General features: G+C 47.3%; 1 protein-coding gene and 4 non-coding genes across 5 annotated transcripts in view; 2 read left to right on the forward strand and 3 right to left on the reverse strand.

Annotated features, from left to right (window-relative positions):
• The window catches only part of LOC140460632 (uncharacterized), a 1,198,404-nt gene that overhangs the window by 529,972 nt on the left and 643,792 nt on the right, over positions 1-24,640 (forward strand). The window lies entirely within an intron of this gene.
• On the forward strand, positions 8,217-8,288 carry trnae-cuc (transfer RNA glutamic acid (anticodon CUC)). The gene has a single exon. It is a non-coding gene; the product is annotated as a tRNA-Glu (tRNA).
• On the reverse strand, positions 13,222-13,293 carry trnaw-cca (transfer RNA tryptophan (anticodon CCA)). Its single transcript has one exon. It is a non-coding gene; the product is annotated as a tRNA-Trp (tRNA).
• On the reverse strand, positions 18,933-19,004 carry trnae-uuc (transfer RNA glutamic acid (anticodon UUC)). The gene has a single exon. It is a non-coding gene; the product is annotated as a tRNA-Glu (tRNA).
• Positions 21,502-21,575, reverse strand: trnan-guu (transfer RNA asparagine (anticodon GUU)). The gene has a single exon. It is a non-coding gene; the product is annotated as a tRNA-Asn (tRNA).

The following is a 24,640-nucleotide window of genomic DNA, read 5'->3' on the forward strand; positions in this document are numbered from 1 at the left end:
AGACAGGATAGTGAAGAAGGCGTTTGGTATGCTTTACTTTATTGGTCAGTGTATTGAGTATAGCATTTGGGCGGTCATGTTGCGGCTGTACAGGAAATTGGTTAGGGCAATGTTGGAATATTGCGTGCAATTCTGGTCTCCTTCCTATCGGAAAGATGTTGTGAAACTTGAAAGGGTTCAGAAAGATTTACAAGGATATTGCCAGGGTTGGAGGGAGAGGCTGAACAGACTGGGGCTGTTTTCCCTGGCGCATCAGAGGCTGAGTGGTGACCTTATAGAGGTTTACAAAATTATGAGGGGCATGGATAGAATAAATAGGCAAAGGTTTTTCTCTGGGATCGGGGAGTCCAGAACGAGAGGGCATAGGTTTAGCGTGAGAGGGGAAATATAGAAATGAGACCGAAGGAGCAACTGAATCACGCAGAGGGTGGTACGTGTATGGAATGAGCTGCCAGAGGAAATGGTGGAGGCTGGTACAATTGTCACATTTTAGAGGCTTTTGGATGGCTATATGAATAGGAAGGGTTTGGACGGATATGGGCTGGGTGCTATCAGGTGACACTAGATTGGGTTGTGATATCTGGTCGGCATGGATGGATTGGACTAAAGGGTCTGTTTCCATGCTGGACATCTCTGTGACTCTATGATTTTGTCTGGCAACTCAACCTTTGTATATCTATTCCCCAGGGTGGAGGAAGTCCAAAACTAGAGGTGTTTTGGCTGAGAGGGAAAAGGTTTAAAAGAGACCGAACGGGGTAACTTTTTCACGCAGAGCGTGGCATGTGTTTGGAATAAGCTGCCAGAGGCAGTGGTCGAGGCTGGGAGAATTACAACATTTAAAAGGCATCTGGATGGAGGTATGAATAGGAACGGCTGAGAGAGATATGGGCCAAATGCTGGCAAATGGATCACTAGGTTAATTTAGGAAATGTCTGCGTGCACCGAAAGGTTTGTTTCTGTTCTCTGCAACTCTGTGACTGTATTTCTACATATTCTGAACCAATTTCACAAGACTTGGAATAGGCCATTTCAAGTTTACCGGCTGTCGTCAATTGTGGCCGAACTGCACAGATTTCAAAGCAAGTTTCAGAAAGATGTCTGCAGCTTTTTTTAAACATTTGAATGTGCTTTCAGACATTACTGATGTTTCTGAATACATCATTTTAGCTATTCTCAATGTTAAAGGTCAGCCATTTCTCACGCTTCCCTTCCCCACCCCCACCCCAGGTCGCCATCACCATCCATTCTCTCTCTATCATTAGAAGGGTTTGATACAGCGATCAAAGAGGGCTCGAGGCACGAGAAAGGACGGGGGAGGGTACTCAGAGTGAGAGTTTTTCAGGGGCGCAGAGACTGGGGGACGAGAAAGAGGGAGAATGGGTAGGAGAGCAGAGCATCAGGGGTAGAGAATGCATGGGGGTACACAGGGTGGGAGCAGAGAGAGAGAATGTGGTGAAGAGGATTGGGGAGGAGAGAGAGAATGCGGAGTTGTAGAGTGTGAAGTGAAAGAAAATGGTTGCAGAGTGTGGGGAGAGAGAATGGACGGGGCAGTGGGTGGGGAGAGAATGGACGGGACAGTGGGTGGGGAGAGAATGGACGGGACACTGGGTGGGGAGAGAGAATGGACGGGGCAGTGGGTGGGGAGAGAATTCATGGGGCAGTGGGTGGGGAGAGAATGGACGGAGGCCTGTGGTGGGGAGAGAATGGACGGGACAGTGGGTGGGGAGAGAATGGACGGGGGCAATGGGTGGGGAGAGAATTCATGGGGCAGTGGATGGGGAGAGATTGGACGGGGAGCAGTGGGTCAGGACAGAATGGACACGGGGCAGTGGGTGGGGAGAGAATGGACGGGGCAGTGGGTGGGAAGAGAATGGATGGGGGCCTGTGGTGGGGAGAGAATGGACGGGCCAGTGGGTGGGGAGAGAATTCGTGGGGCAGTGGATGGCGAGAGATTGGATGGGGAGCAGTAGATCAGGACAGAATGGACACGGGGCAGTGGGTGGTGAGAGAATGGAAAGGGTTCAATGGGTGGGGAGATAATGGACGGGGATAGTGCGTGGGAGAGAATGGACGGGGAATGGGTAGGGAGAGAATGGACGGGGCAGTGGGTGGGGAGAGAATGGACGGGGCAGTAGGTGGGAGAGAATGGATGGGGTCAATGGGTAGGGAGAGATTGGACGGGTGGCAGTGGGTGGGGACAGAATGGACGGGGCAAAGATTGGGGTGAGAATAGACGGGGTAGAGGGTGGAGAAAGAGAGCAACAATGAATGGGATAAAGGGAATGGATGGGGACAGAGGGTGGATGATGGACTGGACAGAGGGCAGAGGGTGCAGAGATAGAATGGACGGAGTGGGGAGAGTGGCATGTGTGGGAGAGAGAGAGAAGGGACTGGTAGGTTAGGGTAGAGAGAGAGAATGGACAGCGGATGATATGGGCGGCGGTGAGAGAATGGACATGGGACGCTATGGGGATGATTGGATGGGGAGGTGAGAATGCATCCCACCCACTCCCAGCAACCCCTTCTCTGCACATGTGCAGTGCAGACTTTTCGGAATGACACGAGAGACGAGTCTGGAACACTGTGCGAGTGCAGTCGCCCTCACATCCTGGCATCAGCAAACCACTGCCTTTCTCTTTTAAAAACTAAGTAAAGATGTGGGCAACATACTAAGGATTGCGAGATGTGGCTGAGAAACTGAACAGAGGGTCAGCACTTTCAGGAGAGGGGAGCTGGGCAAAGGCAGGAGGATGGAAGGATGAATTTGGGTTAGAATACATTGAAAGGTTTAGGATTTGAGAGACAGAGATTTCAGGTAGAAGAAAGAGAAGGCTGTTCTGTGCAAACCAATATTCTTTCATCCTATTTTCTGCACTGCACTTACAGCAGTGATCTGTTTTCTCAAGTTATTAGCAGAGGAGGATTTGCTTTTCAGGCATGGACAAGAAATTTAGTCAGGGCCTGAATATCAGCAGTGTTTGAATCCAGGAGAGGTAATGTTTGTCTGCAGGAAATGATTTCAAATATCAACATGCATTGATAATCCCCGTGAATACACGCAGCCTGCGTGGGAGTACTCAAGGGTTCTAATTGCGGACAGAGGTTTAACTTTTTAGCGAAATGCAGACTAGTGTTCTCGCTATAGACGAGCCCTTCATTGGATCGTTGAATCTGCCGAGTAACAACGACCCCTGCCCCGTGGAAACTCTATGGAATCAAAGTGAATTTCTCAAACTGATTGGAGTGTCACCAGGATTGGGGAGAAGCCAATCGATTGCCGGGAGTTGAAGATGAGATTCCTCGCAGCGCCAGGGACCTTGGATCAATCCCACCCTCACAGTGACTGTGCGCATTTTGCACTTTCCTAACCCTCCCCCACCCACTGTCCGCGTCGGTTTCCTCTGGGTGCACGGGTTTTCTCCCATGTTCCAAAGATGTGCAGGCTGGAGTGGATTGGGCGTTCTAAATTCAGGGATTAGCTGTGGGGTTATCGGATGGGTCGGGGGGTGGTGGTATGTTCTTCAGAGTGTTAGTATGGACTTGGTGGGCCAAAAGGCCTGTTTCCACAGTGAATCCCCCAACGTGTCTGCAGCCTGGCTTCCAGCTCCATCTTTCTGTGCCGAAGGTCCTCCAGTATGTGTATTCCTTCGTTTCCAGCACTCAGAACGTCCCACCTTCTGCAAATCGAAAGACAATTCCCACCCTGCCCTCTCCAATGTGTGTTGTGTAACTGCTTAATCATTTTTAGTGGCCCAGCAGAGGCTGATAGCCAAGTTCGGAAACCAGGAGGATGGCCTCAATCGCGACCTTGGGTTCATGTCACATGACAGGTAACCCCACTTCACGGTTACGCTCTCTCTCTCTCTCACTCTCACACACACACACACACACTTACATACTCACACGCTCGTGCAGAGCCTTTCCGATAGACATGCTCTCTCTCAGACACACACTAACACGCCCCCCACACTCACACCCACGCATACATCTTCGCACATGATTACACTCCATCACGCACACACTTTACCCAGCATGCACACGCACATACACACTCTCTCTCTCTCTCATGCATGCACTCACACATTTGGGGTGAATTTGCATTTGCAGGATTATATATTTGGAAACAGAGCCAGTCTGACTCAAGATTGAGATAGAGACAGACTCACCTCACCGCTTTCATGCGCTGTTTGATGTGAGGTGTTACCTTCTTTTATAAAACATTAAGTTTCCTGGAGAACGTGACTTGAAAGAAGTTCTGTAATGTACATGTTAATGAACCGAAATCTGTAGCCCATTTTAAAAGATGAAAGATTTAACAGCAATCCAGGTTTCTTCAATACGTCACTTATGTTGCATGACACTCTAATGTTTTTCCGATATATACTGTGTCTTGTGATTCTACACCACAGCTACCTGAAGAAGGAGCAGCACTTCGAAACCTAGTGTTTCCAAATAAACCTGTTAGAATATACCCTGGTGTTTGTGAGATTTTAAAACTTTGTTTCCAGTGAATACAGCCCACACCTCCCACCGTTGCTAGTAAACTTTGCAATGCCAATGAAACAATGAACCTGAAGTCCTGAAAAAATATACAATTTGTAACAATATGAGCTACTCATTCACTGGTCCTTCTGAGACATGACATTAGTGCTGGAGGCTGAAAGAAATGAGCAGCTTTAAAACAAAAACCTGTTGGACCTCACAGAGTCTAAGCCGGGCGGTAAGTTCAGGTAACCTTTACTATGACCCTATTTTGTTCCAGCTTCAGATTTCCCCAGGAAAAAGGCATACAAAAAGTAGTTTTTAAAGAAAACACCTCCAGCTCAAAATGCACCCACTCTCCCCTCCCCACATTTTTTGTTGGTCAGCTGAGTTGTCCGTTTGTAACTGGATCCCTGGTACAGCCGGGTAAAACAAGCAGCTGGGATGACTGAGTGAACCCTTTCCCGCAACGGCAGTTTCCTTCACTAAAAAGGACATGAGTGAATCAGATGGTGTTTTTTTCCCCCTAAAAGTGGTTTCATCCTTAGATTCTGAAGTCCCGATTACTGACCGAACTCTAATTCTGCAATCTACCGCAGAGGGATTCGAACCTGGGACGCCCCAGTGCTGGGTTGATCGGAGCACTTAGCCATCATGCCTTCCATCCCCTTGTGCCGGCACGTGAACTCGATAGTGCCTCCTCAGGTGGGAGGAGCAGGTGAAGCCCTTTTGGAACTTACAGCAGGTGAATGTCCTCCCTCCAGTGTGGACCCACTGGTGGGTCAGCAGTGCAGCTGACTGAGTGAACTCTCCCCTGCACATGGGGCACGTGAATGGCTTCTCTCTGTCTGAACCCTTCCTGTACACTGAGCAGGTGAACGGCCTCACCCCGTTGTGAATGCGTCTGTGGGTTTCCAGCACGGATGGGGAATGGAATCCTTTCCCACAGTCCCCACATTTCCACGGTTTCCCCATTGGGTGGAGCTTTCCTTGTGTTGCTCTGGGTTTGAAATTACAAACAGAGCTGGGACACAGTCTTTCCCACCGCAAGGGGTGTGATTTTAATTCCCCAATCTGAGTAAATGGTTTCAAGCACTTTTCAAAGTCAGCGCACCGAATCTCCCTCACTCGGTATCTCAGAATTCTCCCTGCCACACCAGTGTCCAAAGTCTCTCAAGCAGACAAAAGTAAACATTTCTTCAGTACCATGGGGGCAATGGATGACGCATCTGACTCCACCAACTTGTTTCAACTGCACCTCACAGCTTCTTCACACATCCCAATTAATCTTCCTCATTGTCATGAAACCGGCGTATGGGTACAATTCCTAATCTGCAGGAATGAGAATCTTTTCACTGTCTCGCGTCAGTAAATGTCCCTGAGAACATCAGAGTTAAGTCACAGCGCTGTTAGAGGAGGGGAAGCTGAAATAGCCCCACACGCTGCTCACGGGCACATTTCACTTTCCCCAACACACCGCCCCAACCACTGCGGCTCTTGGGAGTGGAAAGGGAACAAACACCAAAACCCAGTCTCAGCTTTGTAAACCTTCAGGAAATAAGAACACTGTACATCCCTTCGGGTCTTCCATCCTGGGCTGACAGCGTTGATTTTTAATAGACAATAGACAATAGACAATAGATGCAGGAGTAGGCTATTCTGCCCTTCGAGCCTGCACCGCCATTCAATATGATCATGGCTGATCATTCCTAATCAGTATCCTGTTCCAGCCTTATCTCCATACCCCTTGACTCGACTATCTTTAAGAGCTCTATCCAATTCTTTCTTAAAATAATCCAGAGACTGGGCCTCCACTGCCCTCTGGGGCAGAGCATTCCACACAGCCACCACTCTCTGGGTGAAGTAGTTTCTCCTCATCTCTGTCCTAAATGGTCTACCCCGTATTTTTAAGTTGTGTCCTCTGGTTCGGCACTCCCCCATCAACGGAAATATGTTCCCTCCTGCCAGAGTGTCCAGTCCTTTCATAATCCTATACGTTTCAATCAGATCCCCACTCAGTCTTCTAAACTCAAGGGTATACAAGCCCAGTCGCTTCAGTCTTTCCGTGTAAGGCAATCCTGCCATTCCAGGAATTGACCTCGTGAACCTACGCTGCACTCCCTCAATAGCCAGAATGTCTTTCCTCAAATTTGGAGACCAGAACTGTACACAGTACTCCAGGTGTGGTCTCACCAGGGCCCTGTACAGCTGCAGAAGCACCTCTTTGCTTCTATACTCAATCCCTCTTGTTATGAAGGCCAGCATGCTATTAGCCTTCTTCACGACCTGCTGTACCTGCATGCTTGCCTTCATTGACTGGTGGACAAGAACACCCAGATCTCTCTGAACAGCCCCTTTACCTAATTTGATACCATTGAGGTAGTAATCTGCCTTCCTGTTCTTGCCACCAAAGTGGATAACCAGACATTTATCCACATTAAACTGCATCTGCCATGCATCTGCCCACTCACCTAACTTGTCCAGGTCACCCTGTAATCCCCTAACATCCTCATCACATTTCACCCTCCATCTAGCTTTGTGTCATCAGCAAATTTGCTAATGTTATTGCTGATACCATCTTCTATATCATTTACATATATTGTAAAAAGCCATTTTTAATGGCTGTCCAGTCAGTGTCGATTCGTTTTGGCTGAAAAAATCTTCCTTATCTCATCCCAGCATTTCTTGCCACAAAAAAACTGTGCGGCAGAGTTCATGTATATATTTCCTTCTATGGTATTTTGTAAATTACATTCGTTTTCTGGTTGCTTGTATAGCGTATTTCAGGTTCATTAGCCGCTGTTTAAGTGTGTTGGTAGGTTTGTGGGCCACCATGATGCTGAGAGGGTTGAGTTGTCTGGACATCATTTCCCAGATGTATTTAATGTAAAGTAATGTGGCTAGGGTTTCTGCAGACGTTGTTTCTGCTTGTGTCAGTTTGTTGATGTGAAATCGGCACACTGGGTTTATTGGGTCGGCAAAAGTGAGGACTGCAGATGCTGGAAACCAGAGTTTAGATCAGAGTGGTGCTAGAAAAGCACAGCATGTCAGACAGCTTCCGAGGAGAAGGAAAATCGACGTTTCGGGCAAAAGCCCTTCATCAGGAATAGAGGCAGGACCCCTCCAGGGTGGAGAGATAAATTGGGGGTGGGGTGTGCTGGACCAAAGGTAGCAAAAAGCACAATAGGTGAATGGGGTTGGGGATGAAGGTGACAGATCAGAGAGGGGGTAGAGCAGATAGTTGGGGATGGAGATTGGCAGGTAGGCGAGGTCATGAGCACAGCGCTGAGCTGGCAGTTTGGAATTGAGGTAAGGTGGGGGGAGGGGAAATGAGGAATCTGATGAAGTCTACATTGATGGCCTGGGGTTGAATTTATCCCAAGTGGAAGATGAGGCGTTCATCCTCCAGGCATCGGGTGGGGAGGAAACGGCGATGGAGGAGGCCCAGGACCTGCATGTCCTCGGCAGAGTGGGAGGGGGTTTGAAATGTTGGACCAAAGGGCGATGCGGTTGATTGGTGTGGGTGCCCTGTAGATGTTCCCTCAAGCGATGTCACTTAATTCTGCGAGCAGTCTCCACTCTCCCCAATGTAGAGGAGACAGTATCAGGAGCAATAATTACAAGAAATGACATTGTTGGAGACACAGGTGAAAGCCTTCGACCGACCACGGCCCGGATTCGATTTTAGGGAAGGGAAAAAATTTTCAGTCGAGCTATTAGGATATGTCTGCATCTCCCTGGTGGTCTAGTGGTTAGGATTCGGCGCTCTCACCGCCGCGGCCCGGGTTCGATTCCCGGTCAGGGAAACCGTTTTCAGGTGGTTTACAGGCTACCTGTTCTTCTTGAATGCTCTGTACAGTCATTTTTTGATCTTGTAGTTCCTGGGTGCTGCAGTGTGTCGTGGCTCGTTGAAATCGTGTCCTGATTCAGATTTGCCTGTATGTGCAGTGGTGATTGCTTCTGTAGTTAAGTTCTTGGTTCGCGTGTGTTGTTTTCCTATAGACGCTGTTTTGAATTTACCATTGACTGTTCGCTCGACTGTGACATCTGGAAATGGCACTTTGTTGTTGTTCTCCTCTTTTGTGAATTTTATGCCAGGAAGGATATTGTTGATGGTGTTGTAGGTTTCCTCTAATTTGTTTCATTTTTTGATGATAAAAGTTTCATCGCTGTAGCGGACTCTAAGTTTGGGTTGGATCGTTGGAAAGGCTGTTTGTTCGAGTCTCTGCATTATTGCTTCTGCGAGGAATCCTGACGCTGGTAGTTTCAGGGTATTTCGTTGATTTGCTGGTAGGGCTTGTTACTGAATATGAAGTGGGTGGTAAGGCACAGTTCCCCGAGCTTGACAGTGCTATCTTTGCTGATGAAGTTGGTGCTGTGTTTGTGTCTTTGGTTCTTCGAGTAGTGTCTTCAGTGTTCTTTGGCCACGTTGATGCTAATGGATGTGAACAGAGCTGTCATGTCAAAGGACAACATTATTCCATCTACTTCTGTCTCAGTGTCTTTGGTGTTCAGGAATTCTTGGATGGAATAAATGGAGTGGAGTGAATCTTCGACTAGGTGTTTTAGCCTTCAGTGCAGGCCTTTGACTAGTCTGTATATTGGTGTTCCAAGCAGTGAGACTCTGGTCGAAGGGAGGTTCCTGGTTTGAAGGGGAGGAGATCAACAACAAAGTGCCATTCCTTGATGTCACAGTAGAGCGAAGAGTCAATGGAGAACTTCAAACTGGCATCTACAGAAAAACAATGCACACAAACCAAATCCTTAACCACAGAAGCAATCATCCCAACACCCACAAAAGAAGCTGCATCAGGAGATTATTTCAACGAGCCACTACACACTGCAGCACAGAGAAACTACGAAGAGCACAAGAGAAATACGTATATAGTGTATTTAAGGAGAACGGGTCCCCAATAAACCCCCTCCACCGATTTCTCATTGATGCTTTCAAGTTGACTCTCAAAAATTCGGTTTGACCCTCCATTCTTTCCTGTTTGTTTTTTGTGGGTTTTGAAAGCTTTCGCAATCCTCTCACTGAGTATTGGAGTTGGGAGGTTATGTTGTGGTTCTCGAGGACATTTTTTCGACCACTTTCGGAATATTGTGTACAATTCTGGTCTCCCTCCTATCAGAAGGATATTGTGAAATTTGAGAGGGTTCTGAAGCACCAATGGGTCTACAGAGACGAAGAGGCCCTTCTGCTGCCCTGAGTGTGGGAAGGCCTTCAGTGATTCCTCTGCCCTGCTGACGCACCAGTTGGTCCACACCAGGGAAGGCTGTTTATCCGGCCCCAAGTGCGAGATGGCCTTCAGTATTTCTTCCCACCTGTTGAGACACCAGTGGGTCCATATTGAGGAGAGGTCGTTCTTCTGCCCGATTGCAGGAAGGGCTTTGCTCTTTCTTCCGACCTGCTGGCCCATTGGTGGGTCCACATGGGGGAGAGGTCGCTCAGTTGCGTAAGTGCAGGAAGTCCTTCATCAATTCATCAGGCCTGCTGATGCACCAGTCCGTCCACACCGGGGAGATGCCATTCTCCTGCCCGAATGTGGGAAGGACTTTACCCGCTCCTCCACACTGCTGAAGCACCAGCTGGCCACACGGGTGGATGGGGTCGGAGGGGGGAGGCCTTTCTGCTGCCCTGAATGCGGGAATTCCTTCAGCAATTCCTCCGCCCTGCTAAAGCACCAGTGTGTCCACACCGGGGAGAGGACCTTCAGCTGGCCCGAGTGTGGGAAGAGGTTCATGTTTTCCTGCAACTTGCGGAAGCACCAGCGGGGGCACCAGCGTTCCCGGCAATCAGATCCCACCGGTGACGCTGCCTTGAGTCACCCCCAAGGACTGAACCTCCTGCCAGTTCTGACAGTGGGTGCAGTGGGGGAGTAGGTAGGCTGTATTTGTTTTCTTCTGGACTGCAATTGCCTCCCCCACCCCCCACAACCATAACCACATGGTGGCTCACGGTTGGCACTGCTGCCTCATGGCACCAGGAACCCAGGAATACTTCCATCCTTGGGGGTCTGTGTGCAATTTATGGAGGGTCGGAAAATGGATCTGAGTGGGTTACTCTTCGGAGAATCTGTGCAGATGTGTTGGGCTGAAGGACATGTCTCCACACTGTAGGAGTTCAACCATCATATGAGCTTTGTATTCATTGGAAACTGCTGCACATTGAGCCAGGGACTGCACATTTCCAAATGAAATGATCCAGAGAAACCTAAGACTGCAAGAGCATTGGAGCAGAAGTTAGGCCATTCCGCCCATCGAGTCTACTCAGCCATTCGTTAATGACAAATGTAGTGCAGATGAGATTAGCTACAGTGTGGAAACAGGCCATTTGTCCAAACAAGTCCACATCGACCCTCCGAAGAGTAACCCATCCAGACCCATTTCTCTCTGACTAATATACCTAACTCTATGGGCAATTAAGCATGGCCAATCGACATGACCTAAACATATTTGGACTATGGAAGAAAACAGGACCACCCAGAGAAAACCCACGCAGACACTGGGAGAATCTGAAAACTCCTCACAGACAGCCACGCAAGGCTGGAATCTAACCTGGGTCCCTGGCACGGTGAGCCTGCAGTGGTAAACACTGAGCCAGTACATGTTGCAACCCGAAGTAGGCAAGCAGGAGGTTGGGAGAATGCAGCAAGCCAGGCAGCACCAGGATGTGGAGTAGTCAGCGTTTTGGGTATTAACCCTTCTTCAGGACTGAACCGTTGACTTCTCTGTGAGAAACGATTTACGGGAATGTTGCTGGGGGTTGGAGGGTTTCAGCTACAGGGAGCGGCTGAATAAGGCTGGAAGCTGGATTTGCTCAAGGCTTGTATTTTTAACTCATTTAAATGGTACCTACTGTATGGGGCTGTGGTTTACATTAAAACCGGAGGATCATATCAGAGTGTTTATATTTAGCAGTGGTGGTTGGTAAAATGCACTCTCTGGAGGAGCACATTCTATGATGCTGCATTTCTTGCCCTCTGCCCTTCCACCATTTCTTATCTCCCATCTTGAATTTATATTTTTTTTGGTCAGATTTAATTTCATTTTAATCAGACTTGCGATTCACTGTGTGCTATTAATTTGTTTGCTCGAATATTGTAAGTCAAAATTAATGCTGTAATTTAATTTCTGATGTCAGAGTTTGACATCGAATATGCAGGTGTGAATACCAGTAAGTTGTGAAAATAAATCAAGAACTTGTGGTTTTTAACAAAAAGAGCAGTTCACTGATATTCATGGCATTGTCTCTTTTGGGTGTGATGATTCAAATCGGACCAACAAACCGTTCATGCAGTCATCCAACTGAATAAAAATTTTCTTTAATTTAATTAAAGAAAATAACTCTGGCGGGCTAAGATTTATGCAATCTATTTATAAGATTATGCCCATTGCTCGTGATATGGTCTCGTCCACATTGGGGAAACTTGATGCCAACTAGCGGAACATTTCAGGGAAGAATTCTGGGACTCTAAATCTAACCGACACACCGCCCTGTGGCGGAACACTTTAACTCCCCCTCCCATTCCACCAAGGACATGCAAGTCCTGGGCCTCCTCCACTGCCAAATTCTTGCTTCCCGACACTTGTCGGAAAAACACCTCAAATTCTTCTCTAGGGCCCTCCAACCACATGGTATCAATGCAGATTTCATCAGTTTCCTTATTTCCTCTCCCCCACCTTGTCCCAGATCCAACCTTCCAATTCGACACCAACCTCTTGACCTGTCATTCCTGTCCACCTTGCTTCTCACCTATTTATTTCACCCTCATCTCTGACCTATCACCATCAATCCCGACCTCCATCTATCTATTGCACTCCCATCTACCTTCACTCCAGCCCCACTTCCTTCCCATTAATCTCTCAGCCCCCTTGGGCCACCCTTTATTCCTGATGAAGAGCTTATTCTCTAAACCAAGACTGTGATGAAGCGACATCCTCAACAATAGGAAATAGCTCCCAAGTCAGATTTCATCCCCTCTTCTGTTTCCCAGTTCTTTCAGAAATAAGGAATGTCTTTTCCTTCCACTAGAAAGTGGTCTTCCACTTTGTGCTGTCTGAAGTGTTATCCCTCACCACTCCTTCAGACACCTTTTAAGAATCCTTTCAACCTGTTTTTCTAACAATTGTAGAGGTGACCAAAAGCAAACATTTCACTCCTTCTCAATGCCCCATTTCTCCTCCTATGAGCCATTTTGTCATGTTGTCTATGTTACAAGCAGCCGAGTGCACTTGGTTTCTGAATTGAAATTTGGCCATTGAAGGGAACAGGATTAATATTTATCGATGGCAAGCTGTGTTTGCACTAACTGTAATTATCCACCAATACGATGTCTTTTGTTCCACCAAAACTGGAAACAATGATCTGTGTTTATATTGCAGTCGGATGTAGAAAATCATCCCAGCGATCTTCACGTTATTATAGTTTACTGAGGTCATAACATCATTACGTGGCAGTTTGATTTGACTAAAACCTGGATGGCAATCTCTAGATTATGTTGTAAAAATATCGGTATAATGTGATTCACACTGCGCTGTCACCAACTGAACGAAGCGGCTGTGTGTTTTAATCCCGTGATGAACAGTTTGTGTTTTACTTCTCACATTGCGGGGAGCTGAGTATTTACCCACACAATGGGCACACCACCTCCCTGACACAGTGTTCACAAATCAAACTGACAGCAAAGATTCACGTGTACTCTTTTCTTCATTTGAAATGTTAGATGTTGATTGTAGTGAGCCTGACGTGATTTGAACACACAACCATCTGATCTGGAGTCAGACGCGCTACCGTTGCGCCACAAGCTCACAGATTACCCATGCCCTCTATTCATGCTTAAGGGAAGTGATCGCACTACAATGATTTTACGTTCATGTCTGTTCTGTTTCTCCCCCTTCTCCTTCTGTCTCTCGAAACAATTTCCAACTCTCTCTCAATAAAAATCTGAAAGAATTGCGGATGCTGTATATCAGGAACAAAAAACAGGAGTTGCCGGTGACCCTTCCACAGAACAGATGGTGATTGGGAAAATGTCGGTTTATATTCAGGAGATATTGTGGGAGGAAGGCGGAGATCAGGACAGAGCCCAAAGCGAGGGAAGAACTGTTGGACAGAAAAAGGAGTTGATAACGATCTGCGTGGGAGGGTGAATAACTGTTAATGGAGACTGTTCGTGGCGAAGTAGTGTGGAATGACAGACTATGTGATAACAAGGCTTGGTGTCTGTGGAAGGGACGAGTTTACTATGGAGTTCAGGTCCTCGAATGATTGAATTGTATATTGGGACCAGAGGGATGTATGGTCCTCAAGTGCAATATTCAGAGCTCTTCGTTCTGCTGGTGCTGAGCTTCGCTGGAACACAACAGCAAACCTGAGACAGAGATGTTGGCCAGGGAACAGGGTGGGGTGTGGAATTGGCAGGCAACTGGAAGCTCAGGGTCTTTTTTGCAGGCAGAACGTAGATGTTTTGTGCAGCAGTCACCCAGTTAAGGCTTCGTTTTCCCCAATGTAGATGAGGCAACATTGTGAGCAGCAAATGCAGTAGACTGGGTTGTGGAAAGTGCAGGTAAAGGGCCACTTCACCTGGAATGTAAGTTTGGCTCCTTGGATAGCGAGGAGGGAATAGGTAAATGGGCTGGTGTCACACATTCGGCACTTGCAGGGGAAAGTGCATCTCAACCTGCAAGTTAACTTTGAGAAAATCCTGGACTTGAACTCCCAAGTCTCTTTGCATTTCGGATTTCTGCATTTTCTCCACATAATCTTCTGTTCAAACATTGACTATCTATCTCAGGGCAGCACCAGTGATTTCCTGACATATGGATTGTATTTGGGGATATCAAGGAACGTCAGGAACTGTGAGTACCTCAAGAGCAATCGTTATTCCTGGGGGAGGCAGAGAGGAATGTGGTGTGGTCCTGTAAACTCCAGAACTTTGAAAACGTCATGAGTCAGCAATAACTCTTTCTGGACCAAGAAACGAAAGGGCCAATGAGAAACTGCTACAAGGGAGTTAACAAATAACATACATTAACTATCACTGGGAAGGAGGAGGCAAAACAATGAGCAGTTCCTTTGGACAGATGAGATAATGGTGTTTAATAACTGTGTGACAGAAGGACAATTAATTCTGCCTGTAGAAGGAACGCCTTGGCATAAAGGGGTTAATTGCAGGACAGGCTGTTTCAAACAGGTGGAAACCCTCAAAGATAAGAAGGCAAGCTACAGACCTGAGGTCTCTAGAGGTGTGGGGAGGTGGTATCCAAATCTAAAGCCCAGCACACTCACGCAGCACTACTCTGTTTCTGGGCTCTCAGCAGCTGGATTCTGCATCAGTTTAAAGTAGGTCCTATATCTCTGACAACATCGGTACACAAGGTAGTGAAGAGAGGTTTCAGCACACTGACCTTCATTGGTTAGGGAATTGAGTATAGATGTTGGCAAGTTATGTTGTAGTTATACAGGACGTTGATGAGGCCATACCTGGAATATTGTGATCAGTTTTGGTCCCCTTGGTGTTCTGACTTCTGACTTCTTCAACTCTGGGTTTGTGTTGAACTTGATGGGATACTTTGTCCAACTCAGCATGTTTAAACAGTATCGCTCAGAGGGATTCATCTGAAACTTTTCAGGAGGTGAGCTCAACAACATTGAACTAATCAAAGTTACTTGGACTCTATTTTAAACTTACATCAGGACCAGTAGTCAGAGACACGTACAGCATGGAAACAGACCCTTCGGTCCAACTTGTCCATGCTGACCTGATATCCTAAATTAATCTAGTCCCATTTGACAGCACCTGACCCACATACTCTGGCAGCTCATTTCATATAAGTACCACCCTCTGCATGAAGAAGTCGTCCCTTTTTATATATTTCGCCTCTCACCCTAAACCTATGCCCTCTAGTTCTGGACTCCCCCAGCCCAGGGAAAGGACATTGTCTATTACCCTGTCCATGCCCCTCATGATTTTGTAACCGCTATTAGGTCACTTCTCTGCCTCCGATGCTCCAGTGAAAACAACCCCACGTTATTCAGCCGCTCCCTGCAGCTCAAACCCTCCAACCCCCAGCAACATTCATGTAAATCTTTTCTCATAGATAAGTCACTCTTTCAGTAATGAAGAAGGGTTAATACCCAAAACGCTGACTACTCCACATCCTGGTGCTGCCTGGCTTGCTGTATTCACCCAACCCCCGGCTTGCCAAACTCGGGTTGCAATATGTAGTGGCTCAGTGGTTACACCTGCAGCCTCACAGTGCCAGGGACCCAGGTTTTATTCCAGCCTTGGGTGGCAGTCTGTGAGGAGTGTGCACATTCTCCCAATGTCTGCGTGGGTTTTCTCTGGGTGGTCCTGTTTTCTTCCATAAACCAAAGATGTGCAGGTCTTGTGGATTGGCCATGCTTAATTGCCCATAGAGTTAGGTACATTAGTCAGAGGGAAATGGGTCTGGATGGGTTACACTTCGGAGGGTCGGTGTGGACTTGTTGGGACAAATGGCCTGTTTCCACACTGTAGCTAATCTCATCCAATACTTTTGTTACTAACGAATGGCAGAGAAGGCCAAACTTCTTCTCCGATGGTCTTGCGGTCTTAGGTTTCTCTGGATCATTTCATTGGCAATGTGCAGTCCCGGGCTCAATGAGCAACAGTGTCCACTGAAGGCAAAGCTCATAGAATCATAGCACCCCCACAATGTGGAAAAACAGGTCCTTCAGCCGAACACATCTGCACTGATCTTCCGAAGACTAACCCACTTAGATCCATTTTCCAACCCTCCATAAATTGCACACAGAACCCCAAGGGTGGAATTATTCTTGAGTTCCTGGTGCCATGAGGCAGCAGTGCTAACCCTGAGCTACCTTGGGGTTGGGTTTGTGTGGTGTAGGGGAGGCAATTGCATTCCAGCAGAAAAAAATAACAGCTCACCTACTCTCCCACTGCACCCACTGTCAGAAATGGCAGCAGATTCAGTCCTGGGGGGTGACCGAAGGCAGCGTAACTGGTGGGATCTGATTGCTGGGAGCGCTGTTGCCCCCGCTAGTACTTCCGCAAGTTGCAGGAAAACATGAACCTCTTCCCACACTCGGGCCAGCTGAAGGGTCTCTCCCCAGGGTGGACACACTGGTGCTTCAGCAGGGCGGAGGAATTGCTGAAGGCTTTCCCACACTTAGGGCAGCAGAATGGCCTCCCCTCCTCCGCCACTCTCCCCCCCCCCCCAAACCCCCGTGTGGTCCAGCTGGTGATTCAGCAGTGTGGAGGAGTGGGTAAAGACCTTCCCACATTCGGGGCAGGAGAACGGCTTCTCCCCGGTGTGGATAGACTGGTGCCTCAGCAGGGCCGAGGAATTGCTGAAGGCCTTGCTGCACATAGGGCAACTGAACGACCTCTCTACCATTTGGACACACCAATGGGCCAGTACGTCAGAGGAAAGAGCAATGCCCCTCCTGCAGTTGGGGCAGAAGAACGGCCTCTCAGTGTGGACCCACTGGTGTCTCAGCAGGTGGGAAGAACTGCTGAAGGCCATCTCGCACTTGGGGCCGGAGAACAGCCTTCCACGGTGTGGACCAACTGGTCCGTCAGCAGGGCAGAGGAATCACTGAAGGCCTTCCCACACTCAGGGCAGCAGAAGGGCCTCTTCCCCTCTGTGGACCCATTGGTGCTTCAGAACCCTTTCAAATTTCACAATATCCTTCTGATTGGAGGGACACCAGAATTGCACACAATATTCTAAAAGTGGTCTCACCAATGTCCTGTACAGCCACAACATAACTTCGCAACTCCAATTCAGGCAGCATCCAAGCAGCTTCGAAATCGACGTTTCGGGCAAAAGTCCTTCGTCAGGAACAAAGGCAGTGAGCCGGAAGCATGGAGAGATAAGCTTATCTCTCCATGCTTCAGGCTCACTGCCTTTATTCCTGACGAAGGGCTTTTGCCCGAAACGTCGATTTCGAAGCTACTTGGATGCTGCCTGAACTGCTGTGCTCTTCCAGCACCACTAATCCAGAATCTGGTTTTCAGCATCTGCAGTCATTGTTTTTACCTTCCGAACTCCAATACTCAGTCAGAGAATTGGGAACGCTTTGGGAACGCTTTCAAAACCCACAAAAAACAAACAGGAAAGAATGGAGGGACAAACCGAATTTTTGAGAGTGAGCTTGGAAGCATCACTGAGAAATCGGCGGAATGGGTTTTTTTGGGACGCGTTCTCCTTAAATATATTATATACGTATTTCTCTCTTGTAATTCGTAATTTCTCTGTGCTGCAGTGTGTAGCGGCTCGTTGAAATAATGTCCTGTTGAATCTTCGTTTGTGGGTGTTGGGATGATTGCTTCCGTGATTAAGTATTTGTGTGTGTTGTTTTTCTGTCGACGCTAGTTTGAAGTTCCCCATTGACTGTTCGCTCTACTGTGACATCTAGAAATGGCACTGTGTTAATTTTCTCCTCCAATTCAAACCAGGAGCCCCCCTTAGACCCAAAGTCTCACCACTTGGTACACCAATATACCGACTAGTCAGTGGCTCGTTGAAATAATGTCCTGATGCAGCTTCGTTTGTGGGTGTTGGGATGATTGCTTCTGTGGTTAAGTATTTGGTTTTTGAGTGTTGGTTTTCTGTAGATGCTAGTTTGAAGTTCCCCATTGACTGTTCGCTCTACTGTGACATCTAAGAATGCAGTTTATTGTTGTTCTCCTCTTTTTCAAACTAGGAGCCCCCCTCAGGCCATCGTCTCACTACTTGGAACACCAATATACAGACTAGTCAAAGGCCTCCACTGAGGACTAAAACACCAAGTCGAAGATTCACTCCACTCCATTTACTCCATCCAAGAATTCCCGAACACCAAAGACACGAAGACAGAAGAGGATGGAATAATGTTGTCCTTTGACATAACAGCCCTGTTCACATCCATTAACATCAACGTCGCCAAAGAAAACTGAAGACACTACTCGAAGAACTAAAGACAAAAACACAGAACCAACTTCAGCCTGCAAAGATAACACTGTCAACCTCGTGGAACTGTGCCTTACCTCCCACTTCATATTCAGTAACAAGCCCTACAAACAAATCAACGAAACGCCCATGAAACACTTCTGTCATCAAAAAATGAAACAAATTAGAGGAAACCTACAACACCATCAACAATCTCCTTCCTGGCATAAAATTCACAAAAGAGAACAACAACAAAGTGCCATTTCTGGATGTCACAGTAGACCGACCAGCCAATGATAAATTCAAAACAGCCTCTGCAGGAAAGCAACACACACGAACCAAGTACTTAGCTACAGAAGTAATCATCCCTACACCGACAAACAAATCTGAACGAGGGTACTATTCCAACGAACCACAACACAGTGCAGCACCCAGTGAATACGAAGACCAATTAGTAACTCTACAGCGCATTTAAGGAGAATGGGCAGACCAAAAAACATACTGCAAACTGCTTCCCTGACCGGGAATCGAACCCGGGCCGCAGCGGTGAAAGCGCCGAATCCTAACCACTAGACCACCAGGGAGACGGTAGCGAAGTTTGACTTCTCTACTGAAAATTGCTTCCCTGCCCGGAAATCGAACCCGGGTCACGGGAGTTCGAAGGCTTCCACCAAAGTTGTTTCTTGTATCCATTGCTCCCGATGCGGTCTCCCCTACATTGGGGAGACTGGAGCCCCGTCGCAGAATCAAGTCACAGCGTTTGAGGGAACATCTCCAGGACACCCGCAATAATCAACCCCATCGCCCTGTGGCCCAACATTTCAACCTCCCCTCCCACTCTGCCAGGGACATGCAGGACCTGGGCCTCCTCCATCGCCCCTCCCTCCCCACCCGATGTCTGGGGGAAGAACGCCCCAACTTCTGCCTCGGATACATTCAACCCCAAGACATCGATGTGGACTGCACCAGTTTCCTCCTTTCCACTCCCACCACCTTAGCTGAGTTCCAACCTTCCATCTGAGCGCTGTCCTCAGGACCTGTCAATCTCCCTTCCCACCTATCCGCTCCACCCTCCTCTCTGACCTGTCACCTACGTCCCCAACCCCATTCACCTATTATACTCTTTGCTACCTTTGGCCCAGCACCCCCCCAATTTATCTCGCCACCCCTGGAAGCGTCCTGCTTCTATTCCTGATGAAGGGCTTTTGCCCGAAACATCGATTTTCCTGCTCCTCGGAAGTTGTCAGACCTGCTGTGCTTTTCCAGCACCACTCTGATCTAAACTCTGGTTTCCAGCATCTACAGTCCTCACTTTTGCCTACCCAATAAACCCAGTGTGCCGATTTCACATCAACAAACAGACACAAGTAGACACAACGTCTACAGAAACCCTAGCACATTACTTTACATTAAAGACATCTGGGAAATGATGTCCAGACAAATCAAACCTCTCAGCATCATGGTAGCCCACAAACCTACCAACACACATAAACAGCGGCTAATGAACCTGAAATACCCGATACAAACAACCAGCAAACGAATGTTATTTACAAAATACCATACAAGGAAATATATACATGAACTCTGCCACACAGTTCTCTCTGGCAAGAAATGCTGGGATGAGATAAGGAAGATTTTTTTCAGCCAAAACGAGTCGGCACTGACTCGACATCCATTTAAAATCAAGGCTGTCAGCCCAGGATGGAAGATCCGAAGGGATGAACAGTTTTCTTATTTCCTGAAGATTTACATAGCTGAGACTGGGTTTTGGTGTTTGTTTCCTTTCCACTCCCAGGAGGCGCAGTGGTTGGGGCAGTGTGTTGGGGAAAGTGAAATGTGCCCGTGAGCAGCGTGTGGGGCTATTTCAGCTTCCCCTCCTCCGACAGCGCTATGACTTGACTCTGATGTTCTCAGGGACATTTCCTGACGCGAGACATTGAAAAGAGTCTCGTTCCTGCAGATCGGGAATTCAAACCGTGTGCCGGCTTCAGGACAATGAGAAAGATTAATTGGGGTGTGTGAGGAAGCTGTGAGCTGCATTTCAAACAGGTAGGTGGAGTCAGATGCGTCATCCATTGCGCCCCTGGCACTGTGCGTATCTGACGCGACCATGCTGCAGAGTTCTGACGTTAACAAGTACTTGCGCAGCAATGGGAACATTCACAAGAGGAACAGCCAAAGATAATCACCGTCACTGCTTCCCTTCCATAGTCCCAACTTTGTGAAGCAGTATCTTTCACCGGGAAATAAAACACCTTTATCCTCAGGTGCCTGCTTCATTTCGATCACGACTTCACGCCCCTCACTGTTCTAGTTTCATTTCCAAACTCTTGGCTCATCGCCTCAATAGCAGCTCTGTGGGTATCTGCTTGTTCCACCCTGACAGGCAGTGGGCTACAGATTCCCGATCAGTCCCAATGTGATTGAAATATTTCAACCCGTCCACTGATTGCATTTAAAAAAAAAACCGTGGAGCAATCTCCCTTTTCTTTTGATGTCGTTTCTCAACTGTAGTCGGCAGGGATCACACCTGCGTGTGGGAACCGCAATGGATTTCATGTCCATCGCATTCACCACTCGGCCCACCAATACAGAACCATACTGACAGCTTCATTTCCCAGGTCTATCTGCCTGTGGAGCTGCGAAAGAGTAAATCATTGCTGAGTTTGTTTGAATCCAATCACTTCACAGGTTTCGAAAGGGTTAAATATCTGCAAATGGCGAGTCTGGGTGTTTCATCCCGAAAGATGAAATGGACGTTCAGTCAAAAACAGAAATTGCAGGAGCAACTCAGCAGGTCAGGCAGCATCTGTGGAAAGAGAATCAGAGACAACATTTCAGAACTCGGTTTTTACCTCATCCAAGTACAGCCAAACCTGCTGAGTTTTTCCAGCAGTTTCGCTTTCTGTCTCGGATTCTCAGCATCCGCAGTCCTTTACGTTCGAAATTCAATCAATTCAGAAACCCCTTTGTGCTGCCTGAGTGGAAAAGATTTCCGTTTGGGAAACATTTACCTGAAACCATGAAAAACGTGCACATTCGCAGCCAAGAAAGCGGTAGGAGCGAGAACAAGTAGCACTCCGTCCCTGGGTGGTCTCGAACCACCAACCTTTCGGTTAACAGCCGAAAGCGCTGACCAATTGCGCCACAGAGACAGGTCCCAACGTGGCCGGCAAAGTGTCTTTGAGGAACCTACTATTCAATTCATAATTCAACCCGCCCCGCCCAAAATTACCATTATCTTCTATCAGTTTTAATTTTCCATAATAAAGCCTTGGACATTCATTATGGAGACATGGGTTCAGCCTGATCCCACCATCTGCAGGCACATCCATGACACTCGGAACGAGCTCTCCTACACCGGGGCCATCGCCCTCCAAGCCTTTCAGTGTTTTGCCTCTTCCTGAATTTTCTCATTGGCCCCGAGCCGAGAAGGGGTTTGAATTCCTGATGTGCAGAGAATTCTTTCAATGTCTCGGGTCAGTTCATCTCCGGAGAATATCAGAGTCAATCGGCCTCTTAAACAAGGGGACGGTGTCTGGACTGTCTCTGCTCAGTCGGACAGTTCATCCTTCATTCTCCTCGAATTCCACTTCCCAAAGAGTTTCTAAAGATTCACAAAGCTGGAGACTGGGATTTTTGTTTTACTTCCTGAACATTTTTCCACCTGCTAACTGACAATATTTTGCCAAAACCTCTTCCCCATTGTAACACATGCATCATGTTCAGGGATGAGCAATTTCCATTTTGTGGAGACATTCCCAAGTTTGGGAATGTTCTCTTTGGAGCAAAGATGGTTAACTGGAGATTTCCAGGGGCTGTTGTCAATGATGGGAGAAGACGTGGTGTTTTCGCTGCTCGTTGGATGCTGCCTGAACTGCTGTGCTCTTCCAGCACCACTAATCCAGTATTTGGTTTTCAGCATCTGCAGTCATTGTTTTTACCTTAATGATCAGAAGAACCCATTGCCAATGACTCGGGTCAGTTACCAGAGGACAGGGATTGAAGTTCTTTAATGGAAAGCAGCATTTGTGTCGAACAAACACAGCGAATACTGCAGAAAGCCAACGGGTCGAGTAGCATCAGTGGAAAGGTAAACAGAGCCGACGTTTTGAGTGTGCTACGGTTTTTGTTCAGAACTCAGTGTTTTGCCTCTTCCCGAAGTTGGTCCAGGTCTGTGTCTCAATTGACAAACACATGGCAAGTGCAGTGCGGCAATGTGAAGTTATTGCCTTTGCTGTTTAAAAGAAAAGCAGTGCATTGTTGAAATGGTGACATATTGGAATGTGGAGGAAGTGAGGACTGGAGGTGAAAGTCGAAAAATGTGGCACTGGAAAAGCACAACAGGTAGCATCTGAGGAGAAGGACAGGGAACGTTTCGGGAACAAGCCCTTCATCAGGAATGATGTATGGATGTACGAAGGGGTCTCAGAGTCCCTCCACACCAGTCAATGCCAGTTGTCGGGCAGATGCAGCAGGCAATGAGCGAGGCAAGTGGCATATTACGAAGAGGAATTGAGTTCAGAAGTGGAGTCATTGAACATATTTAAGGCTAAGTTCATCTGAGTTTTGAACAACAAAGAAGTGGATGCTTATCGGGGGAGGTAAGAAAATGGTTTTAAGACCAGTACAGGTCATTCACAGAGTCTGACAGCACTAAACAGACCCTTCATCCAACTAGTCCGTGCTGAGTATGTTCTCAAACTAAACTCGGCCCACCGACCAGTGTTTGGCCCATAAACCTTCGAAACTTTCGTATTCATGTACTTATCCAAATGTCTTTTAAACGTTGTAACTGTACATGTATAAAAACATGAGGGGCATGGATAGGATTAATAGACAAAGTCTTTTCCTGGGGTGGGTGAGTCCAGACCGAGAGGGAATGGGTTTCGTGTTAGAGGGGAAAGATACAAAAGAGACCTAAGAGGCAACTTTTTCACGGAGAGGATGGTACGTTTATTGAATGATCTGCCAGAGGAAGTGGTGAAGGCTAGTCCGATTGCAACATTTAAAATGCATTTGGGTAGGTGTATGAAGAGGAATGGTTTGGAGGGATATGGGGCCGTGTGCTGTCAGGTGGGACTAGATTGGGTTGGGATAGTTAGTCGGCATGGACAAGTTGGACCAAACAGTCTGTTTCTGTGCTGTACATCTCTATCTCAATGCTCAACATACTCAGTGACCTGGCCTCCACAGTTTTCTGTGACAATGAATTCCATAGATTCACCACTCTCTGGCTAAAGAAATTCCTCCTAATCTCCATTCTCCCTTTATGCTAAGGCTATGCCCATGGGTATTAGTCTCTCCTCCCAATGAAAACATCTTCCCAATATCCAATCTGTCCAGGGCGTTCAATGTTCTGCACGTTTCAGTTAGATCCCCCTTGAATGTGGGCCTGTTAATCAGCATGAACCAAACCCTTCAGGATGAGGACATCCGTGATTAGATTCAACAAAGTGAGAATGGAGGGTGAGAGTGTGGGGTGGAGATTTTCAGCTTTTAGGGAAGAAGGTAGGAAAGAAAGTTTAATATAAATTATAATTGATCAGATGAGCCGATGGGCCAAGGAGTAGTGGATGGAGTTTAATTTAGACAAATATGAGCTGTTGCATTTTGATGAGGCAACTCAGGGCAGGACCTATGTGGTTAATGGTAAATTAATGGAATTCTGTGCTCAAGGAAGCAGTAGAGGCAGCTTCATTAAGACACTGTTGGATGGGTTTTTTTGCGTGGAAAGGGAATTAAGGGAAGTTGGGATAATGCAATTAGGAGGAGCTGAGACGATTGATCGATCCGCCATGATTTTAATGAATGGCGGAGCAGGGTCGATGGGCCAAATAGCCTACTCCTTCAATTACTTTGAAACGATAACCCTGAGTTTCCCATGGCCAACCCACCTAACTTGCACATCCCTAAACACTGGGCAATTTACCACAGCCAATCCAAATCAAGGCCAGTGAGCAATGGAGTGATGTGGAAACCAAACACCAGAGAATGAGAGAACGGGACAAGAAGAATAAATGTACTAGCAATCAAAACTGGATTCTAACCATCACAAAAAATAAGACTAAAAGCTCAGTCTGTGAATGTGTGCTGCATTGGAACAAAAGCGAATTAATTGACTGCACACATTGTAGAGAATAATTATGATCAGAGACTCCTTACAGAGATATGGCTTCAGAATGACAAGGATTGGATCCGGAATATCGAGGGGATACGT

The sequence above is a fragment of the Chiloscyllium punctatum genome, chromosome 36 (assembly GCF_047496795.1).
Source record: "Chiloscyllium punctatum isolate Juve2018m chromosome 36, sChiPun1.3, whole genome shotgun sequence".
NCBI lineage: Eukaryota > Metazoa > Chordata > Chondrichthyes > Orectolobiformes > Hemiscylliidae > Chiloscyllium > Chiloscyllium punctatum.